This window comes from Callospermophilus lateralis, chromosome 16 (genome assembly GCF_048772815.1).
Source record: "Callospermophilus lateralis isolate mCalLat2 chromosome 16, mCalLat2.hap1, whole genome shotgun sequence".
In the NCBI taxonomy this organism is placed as follows: Eukaryota; Metazoa; Chordata; class Mammalia; order Rodentia; family Sciuridae; genus Callospermophilus; species Callospermophilus lateralis.
This window is the reverse complement of record NC_135320.1, coordinates 11213062-11240625: the sequence shown is the minus strand read 5'-3', so window position 1 is coordinate 11240625 and position 27564 is coordinate 11213062. Positions and strand designations below refer to the sequence as shown.

Below are 27564 nucleotides of genomic sequence, written 5' to 3'. Positions count from 1 at the left end.
ATAATTTTAGAGGGCACAGATGAATAATGCTCTTCATGGAGGCTATGAATACTTGTATGTTCTGTAGCGCACAACTGACAAAGCCCCTGGAAGATACTGAGCAGATACCAATAGGTTAACAATTATCTGCCACTCACATAAATTTTCTTTCAAAAGCTTGTAATAACCTTTTCACTTTAGGCATCTATGTCATCCACATTCCCAAGTATAAAAGTTTGAATCTTTCTTTTCTGAATTCCAGGTTTCATTTCTCTTGTGGTTCAATGTGGTGCAAATAATTATGTTTTTTTTTTGGTCCTTTTTTTACACTTTGTTTCTAATAAAAATGTTCTCTGCTCCAAACCTATATATCCCATGTCCAGCTATTTTTAGAAAATGACATAGAAAATTGTATTTGATAATTTATAAAGGAGAGTTGAGAACACTTCTTGCTCATGTCTCCCTTCCTTAGAAATTGAACCAGAACTATGCTTGGTCCTGAAAAGGGAACACAATAACCAATCAGATATATAAAAAAATGTTGATTGATTATATATTCTCTTTTAAGAATTCTCTGTTCAGATCCTTGGCCCATTTGTTGATTGGGTTATTATTATTATTATTATTATTATTATTATTTGCTTAGCTTTTTGAGTTCTTTATGTACTCTAGAGATTAGTGCTCTGTCTGATGTGTGAGAGGTAAAATATTCTTCCTAAAATGTAGGTTCTCTCTTCACCTCACAGATTGTTTCTTTGTTGAGAATAAACATTTTAGTTTGATTCCATTCCATTTATTATTTGTTTTAATTCTTGTGCTATAGGTGTCTTTTTAAGGAAATTGGGGCCTAATCCCACACGATGAAGATTAGAGTCTGTGTTTTATTCTATTAGATGCAGAGTCTCTGGTTTAATTCCTAGGTTCTTGATACACTTTGAGTTGAGTTTTGTGCATGGTGAGAGATAGTGGTTTGTTGAAGAGGCTATCTTTTCTCCAGTGCATGTTTTTGACACCGTTGTCTAATATATGATAATTGTAATTTTGTGGTTTCATCTCTGTGTCCTCTATTCTGTAACATTCATCTGTCAGTCTATTTTGTTGCCAATGCCATGCTGTTTTTGTTACCTTTGCTCTGAAGTATAGTTTAAGGTCTGGTATAGTGATGCCACCTGCTTCACTCTTCCTGATAAGTATTGCTTTAGCTATTCTCGGTCTCTTATTTTTCCAAATAAATTTCATGGTTGCCTTTTCTATTTCTATGAGGAATGCCATTGGAATTTTGATCAGAATTGCAGTAAATCTGTATAGTGCTTTTGGTAGCATGGTCATTTTGATAATATTAATTCTGCCTATTCATGAGTAAGGTAGATATTTCCATCTTCTAAGGTCTTTTTTGATTCTTTTTCTTTAGGGTTCTGTAGTTTTCCTTGTATAGATCTTTCACCTCCTTCATTAAGTTAATTCCCAAGTATCTTATTTTTTTGAAGTTACTGTAAATGGGGTAGTTTTTTCATTTCTTTCTCAGAAGATTTTTCACTGATATACAGAAATGCCTTTGATTTATGGGTGTTGATTTTATATCCTGATAATTGGCTAAATTTATTTACTAGTTCTAGAAGTTTTCTGGTGGAACTTTTTGAGTCTTCTGGGTATATAATCATATCTGGCATTTGCAGGTAAATGGATAGCATTGGAAAAGATAATGCTAAATTATGTTAGCCAAATCCAAAATAAATGCCAAATGTTTTCTCTGCTATAAGGAGGCTGACTCATAATGGAGTAGGGAGGGGAGCATGAGAGATATAGATGGATTCTACATATAGCAGAGGGGTGGTAGGAAAAGAAAGGGGGCAGGGGATTAGCAAGGATGATAGAATGTGATAGAGATTATCATCAAACGTACATGTATGAAGACACAAATTGGTATTACCATTCTTTATAAACAACCAGAGATATGAAAAATTGTGCTCTATACATGGAATAAGAATTCTAATGCTTCTGTTGTCAGTTATTTAAAAACATCAAAAAATGAAAAAAAATATGAATTATATACATTAAGTGTTTGCATGTTATATATAGAATGTGTGTGTGTGTGTGTGTGTGTGTGTGTGTGTGTGTGTATTGATCTAGGGGAAGGCAAGTCTCTTTCCTGAATTTTTAAAAATCAATTAATTTATTAATTTGTTCTAACATGCTATTAGAGCAGAATGCATTTCACTTCATAGTACAGAAATGGAGCACAAAAATTTATTTCTCTTGTTGTACAGAAAGTATAGTTACAAAACCCATGTAACTCTACTTTGTGTACAAAAGATTTCCATTTCATGCCACCATCTTACCTACCTCTATACCATCTCCTATCATTTCCCTCCCCTTTGTTTTATTCAAAGTTTTTTCATTTCTTCCATGCTACCTCTCACTTCCCTCATTGTGGATCAGCATCCACTTTGCAGAGAAAACATTAGGTCTTTGTTTTAGGGGGATTGGCTTACTTGTCTTAACATGATATTCTCCAATTCCATCCATTTACTTCCCAATTCCATAATTTCATTTTCTTTTAATGCTCAGTAATATTCCACTGTGTATATACACCATATTTTCTTTATCCATTCATCTATTGAAGAGCATATAAATTGGTTTTACAGTTTACCTATTGTGAATTGTTTTGCTATGAACATTGATGTGTATATGCCACTGTATTATGCTGTTTTTAGCTCTTGTTGGTCTAAACTGAGGAGTGGGATAGGTGGGTACATTTTGATACCTCTCCAAGTTTTCTAAGAAAGCTTCTTATTATTTTCCAGATTGGTGTCACCAATTTAGAGTCATACCAACAGTGTAACAGTGGGCCTTTTTCCCCACATCCTCACCAACATATATTTTTGCTTGTATTTTTAATAACTGCCATTCTGATTGGAGTAAGATTAAATTTTAGAGTAGTTTTGATTTGCAATTCTTTAAATGCTAGAGATGTTGAACATTTTTTATTTATTGATTGGTTGTTTATCTTATCTAAGAAGTGTGTCTCTTCAGTTCCTTAGCCCATTTCATTTAATGATTGGGAAATTTGTTTTTCGCTATTAAGTTTTTAAAGTTCTTTTTATATCATGGAAACTAGGGTTCTATCTGATGTGCATGTGGTAAAAATTTGTTCCCATTCTCTGGTATCACTTTTTGCCTCACTGATTGTTTCTTTTACTGAGAAGAATCTTTTGAGTTTGAATTCATCCCATTTAGTGACTTTTGTTTCTATTTATTGTGCTTTAGTAGTATTCTTAAAGAAGCAAAATTTCAAATCCCCTACCTGGGATTACAGGTGTATGACCTCATGCATAGCAACACAATTCATCTTGATTTCAAGCCCATTTTCTTCAGGGGTTTTCATCCTAGGAAGAAAAAGAAAATGTTATAGACAGGTCATTGAGTCTAAGGCCATGTCATAAAATAAGGAATATACCATTAATCAATTTAAATAATAGACTCAAATCTTTGTATCTGGGGAAAACACACACACAGACACACACACACACACACACACACACACACACACACACACATATACACCATACACTTTCTGGTTAAATCTCCCTACCCTCATTCAGGGCAGTTTCTCTCCAGTTTTTTTTTTAATCTCAGAAGAAATATTGGTTTAAAAAATGTATCTTTCACTTGTAGCATAATAAGAAGTGGTCATGTTCTTCACCTTCCTGAACTCAGGACTAGCATAACTCTCTCAAATATGGTTCGGTGAACTGAGATTTTCTGGAGTCTTGACATAGTTTTGAGGATGTTGTTACAAAAATACATATACTTCACTAGTAATATTTTAGTCACATAATGGTAATTTTTCACATAGTAAATATTTTGGGTTATGCTATAAAATTCAATTTTTACTATTTTAATATGAATTCTAAAAAAAATAATTATCTTTCCAGAAAAATCCAAATATGATTGTTGTTTTTATTTTTTATATTAATAACATACATAAATACCATAAAATGTTTGAACTTAAATTCACTATTAAATATTTCTATTAGGTCTTCTGTCTACCTTGTTACATTTTAAAATTCCTCTTATACCATTGGTATTGGAATTACTAGCAATCTCACTACATATTCAGAACATCCAGCTACATCAGAAAAATAACAAATAAGATTCTACACTTTAGTAAATCTCTGATTAGTGGTTGTATAATTAAAATTTGAGGATTGCCTTTCTTAATTACCATAATTTTCTCATCTGAACAATATATAATTTAGATCATGATATAAAAAGTTACAAAATATATATTTTCTGCATTTTATATGGTGTTTCATAAATGTGGAGTATATATACTTTTTTGAACTTAAATCACTTTTTCTGCAGAAGTAGATAATAGTATCATCGTGTTCAAAAACACCACTTACATGATAATCTACTAACTCTCCTTTCAACTTCAATTACATTACAGACTGTGCTAATTTTCATGTGTTCAATGTGTTATTGATTTACTTATTCTTATTTTAGGAACTGTTAACATTTAGGGATGTAGCCATTGATTTTACTGAAGAGGAGTGGGAATGACTTCAGCCTGCTCAGAAAAACTTATATAGAGATGTGATGTTAGAGAACTATAGAAACTTGGCCTTCCTGGGTAAGTTTAATTTCCCTTTAAAATTTTTAATTAATAATTTTTATTTAATTTACTTCTGTTGCAGAGTATCTTTTGGGAACTTCTCTATAAGAATGAGTTTCAGATTTGTGTTTCAAAAAACAGGGCATTTTTAGTACAGATATTTTACTCTTTAATATGTATTATCCTACTCTTTAATCTCTCTCTTTCTTGGTGTGTTATACATCCTTCACTTTACATAAGTAAGTACCTAGCATAATTTAGTGATATAAACTATTGTAGCCTTCACAAAGCAGGGGACACAGTTGAGATGTTCAAATGTCAAGGAGAAGACCAAACTAAAAATTGTTTTCAGAGTAGTTGCTCAGCAGAAAAAATTTTCAGAAGCTTAGGTTTATTTATTTTTTTATTGTAATCATTGAACACATACTGCCCTACATTTATCACATTTTCAAATTCTTTTTAGTTCTCTGTTTTCTTCTTTAGTGATGTCCCAGTTTATTCAGATTAACAACCAAAACTTACTTTTTGTTTTGAGGGCCAATATGATCTGTTACAATTCTTCTTGTGAGGAAACCTGTAAAGAAGCAAACAGAAGAGAGAGACACACACACACAGTGTAAAGGAAAAAAGAAAAAACTGGCCACTCCTCTTCAGGGCTGCACATAGTATACCCCCAAATTACATAGCTTCTGTTACCATGACTATATTCTAACCCAGTATTATTTTAACCCAAGTGCTAGCTAAGCAAGATAAGGTACAGTTAATACAAACATAGAGCCCCTTCTCCCTAAGAACATTACCACAGAAACTAGATAGTGCACCTGTATAGTTGTCTTAATAGCTTCACAGAGAAACTGCTGGGCATTACAATTGTGGGACTCATAGTGCCATTTACCATCACTCCCACACTTTCCTGTCTATTTATAAGGTCAGAATACCTACAGCCATCCCTCCTTTTTAAAGGTCTTTTGAATAAATAATATTACTTGTCTCCTTCATGCTGGTTGGGGCAAAAAATAGGGGAGGCACAGACAACAGTAAGTGCCAACATCAGTAAACATCCATCTATGAATAATTTTTGACCCAGATGAAATAGAGTAAACATGAAGTTAGCCAATGCAACAAGTCTAAACGTCCATTATCTTGTTGGACCTTATTAATGATATCTTTAAGGTAATCTAACTCTTTTAAAATAAAATTACTATTATCACTTAAATTGAAGGAACACATGTTATTAAACTTCTGATATCCTTTATGATGTAACAATACCAGAAAATCAATTGCAGCATGAATGTCAAGTATGGCTTGACAATGTTGTTTTTGTTCTTCATTAAGCATATTAATGGCCATGGAGGCATGACTAATACTTTTTATAATAGCATAGGCCAGTTTCATAGTAGTTTTGTAAGCCTCTAGAGCTAGTCCAGGGAAACCCACTAAGGAGAATGTCAAAGCATCAAATTCTGCCTTAGAGAGAAGGTTCACCTGAATCATCACAATTCTTATCAAGAGAAATAGACCTTTTATGAATAAATTGTCCTGGATTGTGACCTATTAAATACTATGTGGATGGTAAGGACATAGTTATTCTGCTAAGACAACAATGAATACGATGAGACATTTTTGCAGGTATATCACAATTTCATCCAAGTGAGTCAAGATATTGTAATGGGTTGTAGAAATCCAGGATCTGACAGTCCTGAATTTTCCACAGCTGGTGTACAAAAACAGAGCAACATTGTTATTTACAGAGTTTTGTGTGAGTTTAGCAATCAAAGCAGTAACCAGGTTATCCAGAGTACATTCTAACCCCATTAGAGCCAACATCTGTTGAGCTGAGGCTGTTAATGGTTTTATATCCCCAAAGTAACTGGAATTGTAGTATCTTGGGTTCCTCTCTTAATGTTTCTCCTTTTTTTTTGAGGAGAATGATTATTCTCTTGTTTGGAGGGACTCTTCTCTTTCAGGGTTAAATGAAACTTAGGAATCAGCTTGTGAAGTCCCTGATGTACATTTGTAATTCCTATATTTCATGCATCAATCTAGAGTCCAAAAGGACATGTTGGCATAAGTGTACCAGTCTATGCTTTTCCCTACGTGATCGAAGGCATAGGATCTTGTCATGCTGGTCAGGTGGAATCTTATATATTACACTTTTTTTTTTTTTGGTAATGGCTGTTTGAGAATAAAATGTCTATACAATGCACATTGAGCACATTAACTGTAAGTAAAACAATATTTAATGCATATTAATATGAAAGAGGCTAGATCTTTGTTTTTTTTTTTCTGTTTTAAAAGGTAAGTACTAGGATACAATTTGCTCACTCAACAAAAGCTTGTCCAAAAGGATCATGACTTAAAACTATATCTCATTGATTAAAAATTGTGCAAAAGGATGAGATGTCAAGGCAGGGGAATTATCCATCTTTAAACAAATAGGGCCTCTAGGAGCAGATCATGCTTGGTTTCTTTCCATGCTCTCTGCTGGAACTGACTTGGCATTTTCTTTTTTTAGATTCAATTCTGTTAATAATTTTTTCTTTTGTTTTGTGTTTTGCAATAATGCATTAGTAATCATAAATATTTTGAAGTGAATAACTCATTATACTTCTTCTTTATAAGTTGTTTTCTATATTTCTTATTTTTTTTATTTTGATTAATGATCGAATTTCTGAATCATTGTTTTTTATTGTGGCATGCTTGGATTCTATTCACACGTCCCTTCACACACACACACACACACACACACACACACACACATATATATATATATCCCACTTCCCTTTATATATCCTATAGGTTTTTAATTTTTACAGTATTTCACAAGTTGCTTAGACTTGTCTTAAACTTGGTCCTGCTTGATAAGCCTCTCCTATATTGGTAGAATTTCAGCTTTACACACTAGGAATGCCCCTCTCATTTTTTCTTTTTAAAAACATTTTCTTTATTTTTTTAATATTTATTTTTAGCTTTAGGTGAACACAATATCTTTATTTTATTTTTATGTGGTGCTGGGGATCGAACCCAGTGCCTCACACATGCCAGGCAAGCGCGCTACTACTTGAACCATATCCCCAGCCCCTCATTTTTTCTTAAAGAATTATTCACATACACAATTTGTGCTTATTTTTGTTAATATTTTTTGTTTCAATTTCATTCTCTAAATTTTTTTTAGTTATTTAGTGTTCTTTGAGTAATTCATAACTGTCAGTAGCCTAATGTTCAATTCTTATTTTTTTTCTTTTTTTGTCACTTGGATCAAGCCATGATTCTCTTTGTTTATATTTGCTGTACTATTTTTTATTTGTTCATTAAAGGAGCCAACAATAGATTATATAGTCCATTTTGGGAAAAAAAGTATAAAAACTTTTAAATAAATAAAAATAGGCAAGAACAGTGCTGCATCCTTGTGATATTAGCTAATTGGAAGGCCATGCAAAAGTACTTCATGTTTGAGGGAAGTCACAGAAATTTACAAAGAGCATGACTCAAGCAATTTTAAAAAGACTTGTGTTGTAGTTCAGTGATATAGAATTTTTGGGGTTAATCTCAAGCACCACACATGAAAAATTAAAAGTTGGATGACCTAAAGATTCAGAAATGCCAGTACTAAATATGTATCTATGAACAATTAAATCAGAAAATTGAAGAGATACCTCTGCTTTTGTGTTTATTGCAAACATTGTTCTCAGTATTAAAGCTAGGGATTCAATGTATGTGCCCATCAATGATCAAATGAGTAAAAATATTGTACTTATATACTATTATTATTTAGTTATGAAAATATTTTGTCTCATAAAGTGTTATAAGAAATATATGCAGGACTTTGCATTAAGTGAAATGTGGCAGGCAGAGATTAAATTGCAGGAGCATTTGATTCACATGTGGAAGTCAGAAATTTAGTGGGTAAAATTTTGCTCACCAGGTACTATGTTTTGTGTATGGTTGATATTATAGTCAAAGTCTCCATATTTTTTTATTGAGCATAAGAGGGTCAAGAGTTTTGTTTTACCACATGGTGAGTATATTATATTCTTCATAAATACTAGTAGAAGGAATACAATACCTTGTAAGAACAAAACTGATAACTATATGAAATAATGATTATGTTAATTCATTCTATTTAGTCATTTTACCTTGTATACATAATATAAAATACCATGATATATTTAGTAAAGAAACAAAATTGTATTTGTCAATAAAAGAAATCATCATATCACATGAATTTTAAAAAAATAAAAATAAATTTATTATACTTGATTGTCATGTGTTGACTTCATCCATGTATTATGGCCATAGGCAATTCAAGGTTTTTATAGTCTTTTAACATGTTTTTATGAAAAATTTTATAGACGTATATGTGTACATTTCTTAGTAAATTTTTTGTTCATATTTATTTTTAAGAGTCCATAGCCTCTTTACCCTTTTTGAACATTTGTGGTATTATCACTCAAAATCTACTAGTTATTTTCATGTCTCTATGTCATAGTAGACAAAAACCAGTTTTTGGACACTCTTTGAAAAAGCCACAAATGTTTGTATATGTTTCCTAAATACACGTTTTTATCTTATGGAGGACAAAAGGCTGTGTATGATAAAAGTAACATACTTTCCTTCCCTATATTATATTACTCTTCTTAATCATGTACTCCTCTTGGAAACTGTGGTCTCTACAAAAAAATGGGTAATATTCTCAAGGTAATTTTGTCTGTACGTTTTTATTGAATTTATATATTTTTGGATTTATGATGACTTTGGACTTACTAATCTGCTACACACCTGATGTACTTATTTTAACTTAATTTCATGATGTATGTGCAAAATATATTTATCCTAGTCTAGTAGGTATTGTTTTTTTAAAAATTTTTGTTTATTTCAGCCATGACTCCTCATGATCTCCAAGAATATTCACCCAAAAAGGGTATTAAACATATATTTCATAAAGCAATAAGTAGAAAATATACAAGTTGTGATTTGACTATTTACAACAAAAGAAATTGTGGAAAACTACAAGTGAGAGTGAATACCAGAAATCATATTAAAAATCAGGCCTTGTTCGCCACCAGAGAATTTATACTGGAGAGAAGCCCTACAAATATAAACAATGTGGCAAAGCTTTTAGTAAAAAAACAATAGTTCTTATTTATATATATACTGTTTTAGGACTTACTTTCCATTATCTAATTCAGAGGAAAATTCATATCTTATTACATAATTAAAGCAACTCTCCTACATGACAGTCAGTTCTACTAACTCTTAATCCAAACTAAACACTGAATAATGGTTTTGTCTGTGTGCTAATGATCTACCAATTTTTATTTTAGGAGCCATTGATATTCAGGGATGTGGCCATTGATTTCTCTGAGGAAGAATGGGAATGCCTGGATCATGCTCAGCAGAATTTATATAGAGAAGTGATGCTGGAGACCTACAACAACCTGGTCTTTGTGGGTGAGCATAACTTTCCTTCAAAATTCCTAATTATCATTATTTAAATTTCTTCCCTTGAAGTATATCTTTTGGGAACTTCACCATAAGAATGGGATGATTCAGATTCGTGTTTTCAATAAAAAAGATGGGGTAGTTCTTGGTGCTGACAAGAAAATTTTAAGTTTCTTTTCATCCTTAATGTTTTCCTTTGTTGGCATGATATATATCCTTCACTTGACATATGGTTGACTTAGAGAAACGCAGTCATGTCAAATACTGTGGCCCACATATAACAGAGGACATAGTTGAGGTAGAGGAGGAAGCCTAAATTCAAAAAGATTGATTGAGAAGTTATCCAGCAGAAAAGATTTTTGAGAAGCTTGAATTTCTTTCTCTTGTGATCATAGAAGAATCTGTCCTGTGTTTTGTGCTTTAAAATAATCTAGTCTCCTGCTTTTCCTCCAGTAATGTCTCCATACATGCAAATTAACAACAAAACACTCCCCTTGCCTTGTGAGTGTCGATATTATCAGTGTCGATATTATCTGACAGCTCTTCCATAATTTTTAAAGATATTTTTTAGTTGTTAATGAAATTCCTGTTTATTCATATGTGTTGCTGAGGATCGAACCCAGGGCCTCATAAATGGTAAGCAAGCCCTCTACCACTAGTCTATAACTCCAGCCCCTCTTCCATTATTTGCAGGAATTTTTTGTACATTTCTGGTCAACCCACTGTAATACATTAATATCACAAGTCAGTTACCCTAAACTTATTTGTACATTTTTTCACTAAAATTTCCTTATCAGAGTTCTTTCTGATATGTGTAATGGAGTTTTTGTGAAATTATCTGCCATGGAATGAAAGTCAAGATGGACAAAGACTGCTCTTTTGAGAGATGGTGTAAGTTGTAGTTGAATAAGAGGATTTGTAAAATAATACATCTGTGGATATTTACAATTTGGTTGGTTAATTTTTTTCCTTATTTTTTTATTGTGTAGAGTAGATTCCATGTTGCAGACTGGGTTTCCTCATATCAGTTAATTGCTTCACAAATTAAGATATGCATGACTCTTGTTTGTATTGCCAGTAATGTTATATGTGCTTTTGCTTGTATAAATATTAAGCCTCTTTTGTCTATGACTTTTATAATTTATCTTGATTGGCTTTTAATCTGCCCATGTACGTAGAAATTGAAATTTTCTATATGTAAATGTAATGTGGATTGATGGCAGTGATACTCTAATGCTGAACTACACCCCAAGCTCCTTTTCATTCATAGTTTGAGAGAGGTTCTCACTAAGTTATTGAGGATGTCTCCTGCCTTAGACTTCCTAGTAGCTGAGATTACAAGCATGCCAATCATTTGTATATTGATGAGTTTATTCTTATTTAGAGGATAAAGACCACATTATTTTAAATGAAGGTTTGAGAAATGTTGCAAATCTCTTTTATGTATTGTTTGTAATTTTCATTATGATCAAAACTACATAATAAAACTTACTGTCTCCAAAAATTTAAATATACAGTTCAGTAACATTAATTCAAATTGTTATACAATATATCTCTAAAAAGTTTAGATCTAAAAAAAAAAAAAAAAACTATGCCTAGGAAGCAAGGGCTCATTTTTTCTCCCCATCACAAAACCATTCTCTTTTGTTCAGAAAGCTGCTTCTTTAGTTTAGAGATGTCATATTTGTAGAATTCTGCAGTATTCTTTCTGTGACATTTCAGTTAACCTAGTGTATATACATTTTGTAAAATATATAATTAGAATAAATTCTTTGACTTCAATGTTCTATAGTTTCTATATTCCACATTGGATCATTGTTCTTCTCAAGGGATATTTGTTTTGCATCCCCCAAGATGGCTCTGTTGAATAACAATGTAAAAAAACTGGTGTGCAATGTTATTAATTTGCTATTGATGTGAAGGTTATTGCCACACTCACTAAGAAGTCCGTCTATCTAACTCCATGTCTGCATTTACAATTGAATGTTGTAAATTTTACTATATTTTGAAGCAGGGAAATAGTCTTATTTGTATTTTGGGGGATATTCATACAATTTAAAGGATAGATTTCTTTGCAAAAAAAGTATTTTTAACAATGGGAGTCTGATGCATATTATCTGGAGTCTCTAGTTAACTTTAAGTAGTATAAACATCTTTTAATTTTATCTTTCAATTCTTGAACAATAGCATGCCCAAGAGTGTTCAATCAACTGACACATATTTAGGGATTTTTGAACATTCCTATCACTTTTGACTTCAAATTTTTATTCCATGTTTGTTACAAAATAACTATCACTTAAATATTTATTAACCTTTGTTTTAATACATAAAATTGGTCTATCCAGCATAATATCCCACTTGTGATTAAGAATAGGGATTCTATAAGTCTACAATAGTTTCAAAATATTTTCAAAGTCTTATACTTTGCATTTACCATTTTGCTCACTGTGTTTCCCTTTCCAATAAGTGGGGATTGATGTCTCCTAGGATGACAGTGATTCTTTGTTTTCATTCAACTCTCTCAATGGTTTCTTTGTGTGTTTGGGAAGTACGATATACATTACTAATGTATTTACTCTTAATTGAGAACCTAGGGAAAGGTTCCTTTTCTCTATTTTGCCTCTTTTCAAAGACTTTTTTAAATTTAAAACATTTTCTATGTCCTATAACTGTCTTAAACTATGTTTTGTGTACTATAATTTAGACAGCACAGGTTTTGTTTGGTCACTTTTGTATGTGTCATTCTTGTATCCTTTTGCTTTCAGTATGTGTGTGTCCTTAGATTTAGAGTATACTACAGTTGTAATTTTTAGATTAATTCAGATAGCCAAAGTTTGTTTGGATCAGAATTTTGTAATCCTGAATTTGCCAATAAAAATATCTAAAATGAAGAATCTCCTACTCATACTTTGTATGAGTATCAACTTGACTTCACTTTACTAAAATTCAATATATTTGTGGCTTTTCAAAACTATATTATTGTTACAGGTATATACGTCTATTAACAGTTTTGCTTTTATGCTTTTGTCTTTCAAATTCTATTGCAAAATTACATGCTTTGTGTCCCATTATTACAATAAAATAAATTGTTTGTGCCAAGAAATGTTTAGAATTTCATGACTTGTGTTGCTGTGCACAATTACATTTCAGTATGAAGGATTACCTTTCGTACTTTTGGAAGAACAGATCTAGTGTTGATGAAGAGTGTGTCCTTTTATATCTTTAAAGTCTTTATTTTCCTTCTCTTTTGAAAGATAGTAGCTTTGAATATAATGTCTTGGTTGATAATTTTATTCTTCCATCCCTTGAAAATAGCCCTGAATTCCTTTCTGTGTTGTGAAGTTTTGACTAAGGATTTTACAATTATGTAGTTACACATTTCTAGGTGACCCATCTTTTTCTCTTGGATGCTCTGAATATTCTCTGTAAGTTTTAAAACTTGGATTAAAACCTGCTTTGAGTCTTTACAACTTTGAGCTGTTTTGAATATTTTATTTTTCCTATTTTCTGAGATGCATTTATTAGTACTGGAAAGAGAACTACCACTTTGCATTGTTTATTTTGGCTGGCCTTGAAATTTTGATCCTTCTGGCTCAACCTCCTATGTTACTATGTACAACCACCCATGACTCTTTCAGACATTTTCTAAAGAAAGTCTTTCTTTTTTTTTATTTTTTATTTTTTTATTGGTTATTCAAAACATTACAAAGATTTCAGAATCAGATCGGTTACACATCCACATTTTTACATAATACCATAATAGTAACTGTTGTATTCTGCTACCTTTCCTATCCTCTACTATTCCCCCTCCCCTCCCCTCCCCTCCCATCTTCTCTCTCTACCCCATCTACTGTAATTCATTTCTCTCCTTATTTTTTTCCCATTCCCCTCACAAACTCTTATATGTAATTTTGTATAACAATGAGGGTCTCCTTCCATTTCCAAGCAATTTCCCTTTTCTCTCCCTTTCCCTCCCACTTCATGACTCTGCTTAATGTTTATCTTTTCCTCCTGCTCTTCCTCCCTGCTCTGTTCTTGGTTGCTCTCATTATATCAAAGAAGACATTTGGCATTTGTTTTTTAGGGATTGGCTAGCTTCACTTAGCATAATCTGCTCTAGTGCCATCCATTTCCCTGCAAATTCCATGATTTTGTCATTTCTTAGTGCTGCGTAGTACTCCATTGTGTATAAATGCCACATTTATTTTATTTAAAGAAAGTCTTTAAACACACATTTTCTGCTTATTACTATTAACAATTCTTGACTAGATTTTATTCCATTTTTTGTGTGTTGGTTTAGTTCAGTGAACTTCTTTTAAATTTTAATTTACTATTCCCTTTGAGTAATTCATAACTTATTTTTCTTACAGTAGATTTAGCCATGTTTTTTTTTTCTGTTGGTAAGCAGGAACCCCTTTTTGAACAGTCCCCAAATATTCACTTGTTTCATATTTTTCTTTTTTAATGAAACCAAAGAAAGTTGGTAGATTTTTAAAATATATTGTGAAGGAGGAAAGGCTTTGTGTAAACAATGTATTTTCCTTTACTATATTACTCTCCATAGTAATGTACTCATCTTGGAAACTGTGAACACTAAGATGATTTGGAAAGTTCTCAAAGTAATTTTCTGTGTACATTTTTATTTGATTTATATGTTTCTGCATTAACAATGGGCTTAGATATAATAACCTACTCCCCTTCTAATGTTCCTTTATTGCTGTAATTTCTTATGTTTGCAAAATATACTCAGCCCAGTACAGTAAGTATACATGATTATTATTTTTATTTCAGCCATACTTCTTATCACCCTGGAGAAATTTTACCAGAGCAGGGAATACAAGAGAGAGAGGGAAGATATGAAAGTATGACCTTGACCATTTACCACTAAGAAAACAATGGGAAAATATATGTGAGAGTAAAGTTCAAAAATCGCATTATAATGGTCAAAATCAAGTAGTAGTCCCTATTTATAATAAAAATTTTATGGTCAAAGGACTCCAGAAACAATTAATATCTGAAAAATATTCAATTTATTTCACTTACTTCTGAGGAGCTGTGTGTTTCTAAGAATATATCCACAGCCATTTTTGAAGTGAAAAGAAATGTGGAAAATTTGAAATCTGGTTCATGCATCAGTTTTTAACTTGGCCAATTATAAATGTAGCACCGAGTTAAACTTCTATTCAAACATTTGCACAGAGAAGGTATTTTTAAAAGTGATAATTTGAGAGTTTCTTTACAAAATGTCCTTTTTTATGCAACAAAAGAGTAATTTCTCCTTGTGCCCAAATAGACAATATTAGGAATTGTAGAAAGTTTTCTAATTCCCCACTATTGCTCAATGATAATTCTGATACAGATTTTTGGAAAGTGCACTATATAAATAATGCTATAAGTAACACCATTAGCCATGTCTCTACCCTGAGTAATTACCAGTATATTTACATTGGTGATAAAATTTATGCATATAGAGAAACCCCTAGTCATTTTCTAAAGGAAATTTACCAAGATAAAAAATATGGGAAAGTTTGCCTCAGTGCTCAAAATCTATTACTCATCCAAATATTCATAGTCAAGACAAAACTTGCAAGTGTAAGGTATGTGAAAGGGCTCTTAATCACAGTGCAGAGCTTGCTCAATACAAGAGAATTTATAGAGAAAGAGAGCCCTATACATTTAAAGAATGTATCAAAGCACCGGCTTGCTCAGTATCTTCTAAACACAGTAGATTCTATGACACTGATAAACCTATAAATTTAAAGAATGCGAAAAAACTTTTAGTGAAAGGTTACAACTTGTTAAGCATCAGAGAATTTATACTGAAGAAAAGACCTGTAAATATAAAAAGTGTGGCAAAGCCTTAAAAAATTTTCAACACTTACTCAACACCAAAAATTTATTCTGCAGAGAAGACCTACCAATGTGAAGAATGCAATGCACTCAAGAGCTTTACTCAACATCACAGTGTTCATACAAGAGATATAACATGCAAATGCAAAGAATGTGACAAAACTTCTAATAAAAGCTCCAATCTTATTTGTCACCAGTGGACACACCCTGCAGACATTCCCCACGTATGTAAACAATTTTGCAAAGCTTTTAGTCAAAAACCAAGCCTTAAAAATCACCAGCGAATTCATACTGGAGAGAAGCCCTACAAATGTAAAGTGTGTGGCAAAAGTTTTAATAGAAATTCACATCTTGATTGCCACAACAGGATTCATACTGGAGAGAAGCCCTACAAATGTAAAGTGTGTGGCAAGAGTTTGAGTCACAAATTGTCACTTACTCAGCACCAGTGAATCCACACTGGAGAGAAGCCCTACAAATGTAAAGGTTGTGGCATAGCTTTTAGTAGCAACTCCCAGCTTAATCATCACAAAAGGATTCATCCTAGAGAGAAGCTCTACAAATGTAAAGTGTGTGGCAAGAGTTTTAATCAAAAATCATCACTTACTCAGCACCAGCGAATCCACACTAGAGAGAAGCCCTACAACTGTAAAGACTGTGGCAAAGCTTTTAATAGCATCTCACAGTGTAATTGGCACAAAAGTATTCATACTGGAGAGAAGCCCTACAAACGTAACCGGTGTGGCAAGACTTTCAGTCAAAAATCATCACTTACTCAGCACCAGCGAGTCCACGCTGGAGAGAAGCCCTACAAATATAAAGAATGTGACAAAAGTTTTAATCAAAAAATATTACTTACTCAGCACCAGAGGATCCACACTGGAGAGAAGCCCTACAACTGTAAAGAATGCGGCAAGAGTTTTCATCACAAATCATCACTTACTCAGCACCAGAGAATCCACCCTGGAGAGAAGCCCTACAAATGTAGAGAATGTGACAAAGATTTTAATAAAAAAATCAACACTTACTCAACACCAGAGAACCCATACTAGAGAGAAGTCCTATAAATGTGAAGAATGGCAAAGCTTTTAAAATTGAAGATCACATTATAGATTTTATTCTGGAGAAAGCTTATACAAGTGAAAACATTGAATCAGTGTCTTTAAGAATGAATCAACCCTTATTTCACAGTAGTTCAACACTATTTAACACCAGAGATATGATAGCCCAGAATTTATACAAGTGTAAAATAGGTGTCAGAGTCTCCAACAGTTATTCATACCCTACTCAGGACCTCAGAATTCATACGAGTGAGAGGACATGTGGAAAAATTTTTGCAAAGCTTTTGGCCATTGATCAAACATTTTTAAAACACTAGAGGAATTATAACATATAGAAACGTAAAGAATGTGTCCAAAACTGTATTCAAATTTCAGATATTTTTCAATTTCTGATCCCATACCTGTAGCAAACGTGGAGTAGCATTTGTCCAAAGTATGTACCTTAGATAACAGCAAAATATTTACAAAACACCTTGACAAATACAACAACTGTAAGTGTCTTATGTATAGCCCATCCTTTGAAGTATTTGGGACCTAGGAGGAAAAAAATCATTTAAATGTAGAAAATGGGTAATTGCTTTTGATATTTGCTGAAAATTTTCTTAACAACTTTAGCTGATATTGTAGAAATAATGGAATACAAATATAGAATAGTGCATCCCTAAATGGATACAATTTTACTATAAATCAACAATTACTAAATATTCTCATTTCTCACAATTGGAGAAAACATAATTCTCATAGTTGATTATTTCAGAAATGTCTTAAGATTATATGAAGCTTTAAATTTTTAATTTTTAGTTTTGAACTTAGGGGCACTTAATTAGTAAACTGCATCCCCAGATTTTTTTTCATCATTTTTATTTAGAGATATGGTCTGCTAAGTTGTTTTTGGCCTCAGTAAGTTATGGAGCCTGGCTTTGAACTTGAAAATTACTTCTGTAGCTTCTCAAGGGTCACAGGCATGGACCACCATGCCCGTTGTACAGAGCATTTTTACTTATATTTGCATTACATATGTAATTTGTTACTAAATAAAAAGTGTGAATTTTTAATGTTAACCATGTCATGCATTTAATGATGTTATTAGGTTACATACTTCCCACTATTCACTTTGCTAATGGAGTGATGCAATAGTAAAATATTCTATTGGGTAAATAATGCTATAACATCTCCATCAATTATTTCATGTTTAATCAAGTTTTATTTGGGGAATATTATTTATGTAAATTACCTTTGAAATTATGGAAAAATTCCGACAGTTATAGGAAGGACCTAGGGATACTAAAATAATGCCCAGATATCCCTAGTTTGAATTACATCTTTAACATTTCACCTTACAAAGTTGCAGTACTCCCTAAGGGATCTACAACTCTGGAGAGTTGCACAAGCTCCCAGTCAGGGAGAGGAGAAAGACCCAAGAGACTAGGAGCCAATTTGCATATTCAGGTAAAAAGAGGGTTGCTGAATGGGGAAATATTCTCAATGTTTCCTGAGGAAACCACGTGGTCTACAGGCCCATCCTGACTCTTGGACTGAAGAAACCATGCAGTTCCTCATGAATTCCATGACGTTCATCACTGAGGAGACCAGACTGACCTCAATTGTAGGAAAAACCTACCAATATAGGACCATCTCTAGTCTTGGATACCCAGTAGAAAAGTGTAACCAGATACATGTAAAATGATGACTGTAAAAGAAAAAGACACACTATAGGAGCATTTATGCTCCCACATTTTTTATTTCATTATATATTTTGATTTTCTAGAACTTTTTCATTCTATTTAATAACTTACAATATAATATTTGCTATACTTATTGGATTATATGATAGATAGTATGTATCCTGGTCTCTCAGACCCCTCTTCAACCCAGTAATTATAAGATACTAGAAACTAACCCTGTCCCTCCTCAGATCTTAAAGCTCCAAGAGCCCATGACACCACAGAGAGAGAAACACAATTTTGATTGAAATAAACCTCTAGACCCTAATCTACAATTCCTGTTCAAAAAGTAAAAACACAATATTCTCTTCATATGTGAGCCCTTAGGGTCAACAAAACACCACCCACAAACATTTCATTTAACATTATTAGGGAAAATAAATATTAAAATATAATGATAAATTCTAGGAGAATAATATTCACAATATTTTTTATTCCAAAGGGTAAATCTATAGGTTTCATGGTTCTTTTACTCTGTGTTGTTTTACACAGAAAACTGGCTTCAGTTTACATATGAGAGTTTTAACTATAAGGCCCGGAGGGAAGATTCAGTTCTAGAGGTCTAAGGAAAATACTGACGATCTTCCCTTTCCATGTGCCTGCATGATGTCTGCATATCCTTGATGAAACAGCTAATGAATGCTGATTTCTCATTGCATCTGGCTTGGTGGCTCACTCATTGGAACCCCAATTTACTTAGTCATCTCAAGGCTATCAGTCCCTCCTTCTGGGATCTCACCTGTTCTTGGAAGGATGTAGTGTTTTTCATGGGATCACTAGGTCATGCAAGCTGTTAGAACAAAGAAAGCTTCATTCTGACTTGAAAACCTGTTTAGGAAAACTGGAACACTGAACCTATGTACTTGGGAGTCCCAGTCTGGCAATACAGTTGCCTCTGTCTGTTACTTTTGCTTTCTCTCTTGCTTTCATAATATTACTCAAAGAAACACTGTCTTGTGTGAAGAGATTGTCTTTCTTATCTATTGGATCTGACCTACCAAGCTGAGCAGCTGCCCACATACTTAATGTAACAATCACATGTATGTGTTATCTAATCGGTAACTATAGTATCTTTCAACTGCATGATTTTTTGTTGCATGGGGGAGGAAATTGAGAATGCTTTCTTTGAGTGCACACGGCACTATTAATAGTATTCATAACACTGCTATGTAATATTTCATCTCTGCTCAACTTGTTAGTATTTCTCTTGTGCTGCTTTGTAAAACAAATAGAAAAGAGTTGCAAACCAAAATTTTTTTGATAATAGATAGTTGCACAGGCTGACTTGGGCAACTCTATTTACCAATGTTTGTTATTTTGTATGGGCTCAAGGTACTCTTTTATACTTTTATTTAACCTTAATGACATTAGCATTTATTGAAGAGTTTTTAACTCACAATCTTTCTCTGTATACAAATTTTCCCTTATCATTTTTAAAATTTCTTACTCTTTTTAGGTATACATGACAGTAGAGCAAATTTTGACATATTATTCACGGAGTAAAACTTATTTTAGTTAGCATTCCGTTCTTGAGGTGCACAAGAATGGTGGTGTATTTATACATAAATACAGAAAAGTTGTGTCTGATTCATTCTAATGTCATTTCTATTCCTATTTCCCTTTTCTTCACGTCATTCCAACTTTGTCTAATCCACTGAATTTCTATTCTCTCCCGCTCCCTTGTTGAGTGGTTTAGCATCCATATATATTATATATTATATGTAATGTCTGTTTCATTCTACTATCCTTCCTATCCCCTATCCCTTCCCTTCCCTGCACTCCTCTCTATTTAGTCTAAAGTAACTATTCTTCCCCACCCCCTATTGTGAATTATCATCCACTTTATCAGAGAAAACATTTGGCCTTTGTGAGTGAGTGAGTGTGTGTGAGTGAGTGAGTGTGTGTGTGTGTGTGTGTGTGTTGGCTTATTTTACTTAGCATGATATTCTACAACTTCATCCATTTACCTCCAAATGCCATAGTTTCATTCATCTTTAAATTTAAGTAATATTCGATTGGTGGGGGGATATATATACAATTACATTTTATTTATCCATTCATCTGTTGAAGGACACCTAGATTGGTTCTATGGTTTAGCTGTTGTGAATTGTGCTGCTGTAAACCTTGGTGTGGCTGTGTCTCTGTAGTATTCTGTTTTTAAGTTCTTTGGGTATAGTCCGAAGAGAGGGATAGCTGGGTCAAATGGTGGTTCCATTCTGGTTTTGCAAGGAGTCTCAATACTGCTTTCCATGGTGGTTATACAAATTTGCAGTCAGTCTCATGAGCAATGTGTGAGTGTTTTTTTCCCCCACATCCTCACCAACATTTATTGTTGCCTGTATTATTGATGATTGCCATTCTGCCTGAAGTGAGATAAAATCTTAAAGTAATTTTGGTTTACATTTTCCTAATTGCTAGATGGATGGAATGTTTTTTCATATATTTGTTAATGAATTATATTTCTTCTGTGAAGTGTCTGCTCAGTTACTTAGCCCAATTGTTAATTGGGTTTTTGTTGTTGTTGTTGCGTTAAGTTTTGAGTTCTTTATATACCCTAGAGATTAATGCTTTATCTGAGGTATGTGTGGTAAAGATTTGTATAAAATCTGTAGGTTCTCTCTTCACATTATTGTTTCTTTTGCTGAGAAGCAGCTTTTTAGGTTGAATCAATCCCACTTATTGATTCTTTTTTTTTTAAAGAGAGAGTGGGAGAGAGAGAAGAGAGAGAGAATTTTTTAATATTTATTTTTTAGTTTTTGGCGGACACAAAATCTTTGTATGTGGTGCTGAGGATCCAACCCGGGCCGCATGCACGCCAGGTGAGCGCCCTACCGCTTGAGCCACATCCCAAGCCCAACACTTATTGATTCTTCATTTTTAATTCTTGTGATGTAGGAGTCTTGTTATGGAAGTCAGATTCAAGACCAACATTCGCCTCAGATTTTTAATGGCATCCCAAGTTCATGAATGTTTCACTTTCATTGTTTCTCTTACTATCTCGCCTTATAGATCTACATGTTCTAAAGAGTCATGAAATGATCTAGCTTCACATGCATGATTTTCTTATGACAGTTATTTTTCGATATGTTTCTGCAGATTATTTAAAATATATATCTACTATTTCAGACTTTAACTAAAGCACATACATGCCTTGTGTCAGGAATATTACATCAATAGATCAACATCAAATCTATAATATATATAAATATATATAAAAGCCTGGATTCAAATGCATGCACATCCACTCCAGAGCTTGGCCCATAACACTTATTCTGTACTAGTTCTACACTTTAGAACCTTCATGAAAGCTTTTATAAATCCAAATCCTGAGATTCACTCCCTAGACATTCTTCTTTTTTCTTGCAGGGGTGGGGGGGACGATGAAGAAGATTGAACTCAGGGACACTCAACCACTGAGCCACATCCCTAGCCCTAATTTATGTAGCGAAAGGATCTCACTGAGCTGCTTAGTAAATCTTTTTCACTGAGGCTGGCTCTGAACTCATGATCCTCCTTCCTCAGTCTTCCAAGCTGCTGAGATTACAGGCAGGTACCACCATGCTCACCTCAACAGAGAACCTTCTGTAACTGGTTGGAACCCAATTGTTCAGTGTATTGTGGCCTAATCCTCACAACTAGAGATAAAATTGTTTTTCTCTTTATTAAAAATCAGGGCAATTTAGACAAAGAGATTGGATTCAACAGCACCTAGTTACACAGCAAGTCCACATTACAATAAAGGTGTGTGTCTGCAATTCTCCACCTCTCCAAAGAGCTCTTCTTGGCTCCACAAAGTTGGCAGTACTGGCCAACCCTCTGCCATGGCTCATTCCCGAAGCCTCCCAGGAGGTGAGTGCATATGAGGGACAGTATTCCAGGTGGCACCTTGGTAATCAATGCACCATGCCATGCCAGGGAGTAAGGCAGAGCCCAAGTCTCCAAAGGCACAAAACTTTCATGTGACTAGTCCAGGATGGGGGCTGAATATGGGGATACTTTTCCTCTGTCCTTGATGTGTCTTGCCTAACTTTGTGTATGCTGAAATACTTGTTCAATGACTTTCACTCTTTTTCTATTTTAAGTTTTCCTCTCATGTGGCTTTGGAGGTCTCCTTCGTTGGCAATTATTGTGACTTTCTTCTTCAGTTTTCCAACCTCCCTCAGCCCATCCATGTGGAATTTCTGTCTGTGGATATTAGTTTTTATTTTAAGTATTTCCATTTGGTCCAAGTTGCCAATTACCTCTAGAAAACAAGTGTTTCATTATCATGCCTGTATTAATCCTTCACATGTTGATAATGGCAGTGATCAAGAACTATCTTCTGATTTCTACAACTGGAACATAAGTGAGTTTGCTTGAAATGACTGTCCTTTCTTTTGACTCCAGATAACAGGGCTACATCTTCATATAGGGCTTTAGTGCTTTTATATATATTCATATACAGTACCCAGGAGACTGAGCCTACTTTTGCATTGTTTCTCTCAGAGAAGGTGGAGTTGATTATGTAGGTTCCTTAGAGTGGACTCCAGTTTAGACGCTGCTTTGGCTCTGACTAGAATCTATCTGCCTGTGATTTCTACAACATGTGACTACAGCTCTTCCACTACTTTTCTATTTTCCATTTTATATTAGATTAATTTTAATATTTCACTCAGAGCTTGAGCCACAGAACTGTCACTTTGGAAAGGATGAGATACTGAACCATCACTACCTCTGAAAAGGGGTGCTCCATGTGCAAACTAGGGAAGAGGGGCCCATCACACACTATAGTCAGAACTCTCAGGGCAACTATGGGGGTGCCAGGAGTACATCATACCAAAGTAGAGGCATTATGAATTGTGGGACAGGTTTGGACTAATTTGATTTTAGAATCAGAATTGAAGAAATTTAAGTTTCCTCATCAACATGATGAGAAAATGACCTCAATCCAGATCATTTTCCAGATGTGTCCAGGAAACTTTTAGAGTTTGGAGCCCAGCTCTCTCGGATTCCTGTTATCCATCAGAAAAGACAGTAAAATTGAGAGACAGATGATATGGCCCACTGGGGAAGCTACAGTTCTGTGCTATCCAGTGGGACCTTCTTGCCTTTCTATAGACACTAAAATTACAAATCTGCAGAGACAGGATTTAAACACATCCTTTCCATAAAACCTAGGAGTTTTTGTGCTCTGCTCAGCTTATTCAGATGACTAAGTACCTCTGTGTCCTCAGATGCAGAGTTAGTGTGCATCAAGGACATGGGAGGAGAAGATTTGGTCTACTAGTGAGGTTTCCCAGTAGATTCAGAGGAGGCATTCACTCCAACAGTCCTAAAGAGCCCAGAGGACCATGTTATGTAAGGTGAAATGAGGATATTGTCTTCTAAAAATGTTTGCTTCTTTGAGATCCTACTGAAATGAGTCAATTATTTTTTAGGGAATGTCAGTTTTACTTTTTCCTTTTTTATATTTAATAACTTCATGGGACACAACTTACATATGGTATGTCATGTAGAGATTTTAAACACTATTAATTTGTATACTTATTACCAGGGAATTAATAAGTTTTAATATTGACAATCTTGCTTTTGTCATCTTCATAACTCATAGAACAATTATTGTTTGAGTAATTGTACATTTTGAAATCTTCAAAGGAAATGAGATTCTATGTTCAAAACCTCATTTTATAGAATGGAATCACACATGAGTAAGAACTTTCTTTAAGTTGGTAAATGTCAAATAAGGGACCATGATCAAAAGGAAGTACATTAAATATTTTTAAAAATCAAATTAATGTGCTGGTAATTTCCAATTCATGGTTCCAAATTATAGGCTTGTGAACATAATTCACAAGAATTTGGAAGAATATTTTTATGTATTAGTGCGTTCTGTTTTAATCACAAAAAAACCCTTTTGCAATATCTAACAATGGAAGTGTGTAAACTCAATTTTGCTTAGAGGAACATTCAGGACAGTTGAAACCCATCCTGCCCTGGTCACTTTCAGATTTTTTTTCCAAAATTCCATTTTTCGTGTCATTAGCATGCACAGATAAATGTGACCCCAAGACACATAGACCAAGATAAAGCAGGACTTGACTCTTCCATCACAACGTCAGTCAGGGAATCAGACACTCCTGCAGGACCTTGTGGGTTTCCCAGTAATGAGAGCTTGGGGTCTGCAGAGAAGTGCACAGGCTCTCTCGTCCCACGAGGAGGTCCAGAGAACAGGGTAGAGGAGAGTGTGGCTGTGAAGTCTCTAATCAGACCTCCAGAGGCCAAGCAGGATGCAGATCTGATTTTATTGTGCAGGTACCATGTATATGTACTCAGGCAGTACCTAAGGAAAATATAGACAGCCACCAATGCAATGACTGTTAACTGTCCTTGCAGTGAACAATCAAGGAGTGGGACTGCAATACGTGGCCTCATTCCCAGAGCTGTGCTGATGGGTAAGCAGTTTGCCATTCAGACACCCTTATCGTATGCCCTGTATGCAGTACTCCATGCGCTTGTCCCCATAGAGAAGCGCCTCTGGGGCTTCTTCTTTCTTGACTTTAAAGAACAAAAATTTTCTTCTAGTGGTTTTTCTCAGGAGAAATTTAAAATAATGGCAATATAAGTATCATAGATATTGGGGCTGGGGATGTGGCTCAAGAAGTAATGTCCTCGCTTGGCATGTGCGGGGTGCTGGGTTTGATCCTCAGCACCACATAAAAATAAAGATGTTGTGTCCACCGAAAATGGAAAAATAAATATTAAAAATTCTCTCTCTCTTCTCTCTCTCTCTCTCTCTCTCTAAAAAACATCATAGATATAAGTGTGAATCCTGAGCTGTATTTTAAAACCCTGACAATTAAAGAAAAAAAAAAAAAAAACAACCATAATTCTCACCTCTACTTCTCACAAAGAACTGCCATTCATTCAAATGTTGCCCAGGGTTTGCTCATCATGTTACTGGAGTGTGTGTTTTGCAGCAGAGGTGCTGGGTGATGGTGTCACCCTCTCTGAGGTCTCAGTCATTTATTCCTAGTGCTCTTCATAGATTCCCAACACACAAAGAGTCACAAGTTAGAGGTTTCTGCTGAGGCGGACATCAGTCCCAAGCCCACTTGCTTGAAGCAAGACCAGTCTCAATTCTCCATCTCCCTTTTGTCTGTTTTTACGTTAGTGAATTGCAAGGGGACATGGGGAGGGTTGGCAGTAGTGGTGAAGCTGAACTGTGTGATGAGGACAATTGCAATCTGTAAGTCTACACATGAGTTGCTAAGGGGTGAGGAAATAGAATCTGTCACCCCTATGAGCAGGATGATGCTCACACTGCATATGGGAGAAGAGGTGTTTCTTCCCCTAACTTTCACCCTGGAATGTGCCCACCCAGAAGGTCCAAAGAACCCAAACTTGCAGTGAGGTGTCGTCCTCCTGTAATTCTCTCTACTTCTGTCCTGACCACCAGCTCGTGTCCACTGCCTGAGCAGTCCTCACTAGATTGTTGGAATTCAGATGATAGTGCATATATCATACAGCCACCCCCCTGACTATAGTGACAGCAGGATGGCACCATATCTAACATGACTTCTTCCTGGCTCCAGATATTAATGGGACTCTTAACCATGAGTATCCCCCAGTCTTTACTATCAGCTCTAACAAAAAAAAGTTTTTTTTTTGAAAATTTCTTTTTCATGTGTGATCTGTTTTTCTCATCTCCTCCCTTGGCATTTCCTTCCATTTACCATATGTGAATTGTTCAAATGGAACCTATTTCAGAAATCTGTTAGATAACCTGTTATTTACACATCCTTCCACACAGAATGCCCACTCTGGGGGGGCAGCTTGATTTCTCCAGTGCATAAAGGACATTCGTGCCTAGTACAATAGGGAACGGGACCAAGCTGGAAGCATCACTCCGTAGACCCTTGTTTGAGGGCTGTCTGTTTCTCAGATTATCTCCCTGATGTTAGAGAGCTTGTCTCATGATCTCCTGGACTATGTTGTGCCAGGCATAATGTGCACAGCTGGGAAGGTACATAGCTCAGGATTTCAGTCATCTCTATGAATCGTTCCCAGGATGCTTCTTAACAACAATGGCACCTTAGCATTGACATTACTATAGATATTTCTTTACAACACTACCATGATATATGTACACAGTTTTAATCATATCACTAAATGATGCACATCAAGTATATATGATTGTGGTTTAAAATTCAAGATAACAGAATGACCAGACTATGGTTTCTCTTGGCACTACATGTATGAAGTTAGTTTTCCTTAGGATTGTATGAAATTGTGTCCCTTTTTTTGAATCACACTATCAGGAAAGTGTCTAAATTTTTCCTAATACTGATATAGAAATTTACTATCAGAAAACAATTTTCCAACAGTTTCAAGGCAATGAACAACAATTCATGAGTTCTTGACTATTACTGCAAATTCACGACACCTGCACACTCCTGTTGGTATGACTGCAGATTCCTCAGCCAACCTAGATGCCCTTCAATGGATGAATGGATAAAAAATGTGGCATTTATACACAATGGAATATTACTCAGCACTAAAAAATAACAAAATCATGGCATTTGCATGGAAATGGATGGCATTAGAGCAGATTATGCTAAGTGAAGCTAGCCTATCCCTTAAAAACTAATGCCGAATGTCTTCTTTGATATAAGGAAGGCAACTCAAAACAGATCAGGGAGGAAGAGCATGAGAAAAAGATTACTATTAAACAGGGATGAGAGATGGGGGGAAAAGGGAGAGAGAAGGGGAATTGCATGGAAATGGAAGGAGACCTGCATTGGTATACAAAATTACATATAAGAGGAGGTGATGGGAAAGGGGGAAAAAAGACAAGAGAGATGAATTACAGTAGATGGGGTAGAGAGAGAAGAAGGGAGGGGAGTGGAGGGGAGGG

The 27564-nt window shown here is 34.5% G+C and overlaps 1 pseudogene; it reads left to right on the top strand.

The window, feature by feature from the left end:
* Positions 1 to 9274: 9274 nt before the first annotated feature.
* Positions 9275 to 25900, top strand: LOC143382355 (uncharacterized; annotated as a pseudogene).
* Positions 25901 to 27564: the final 1664 nt, after the last annotated feature.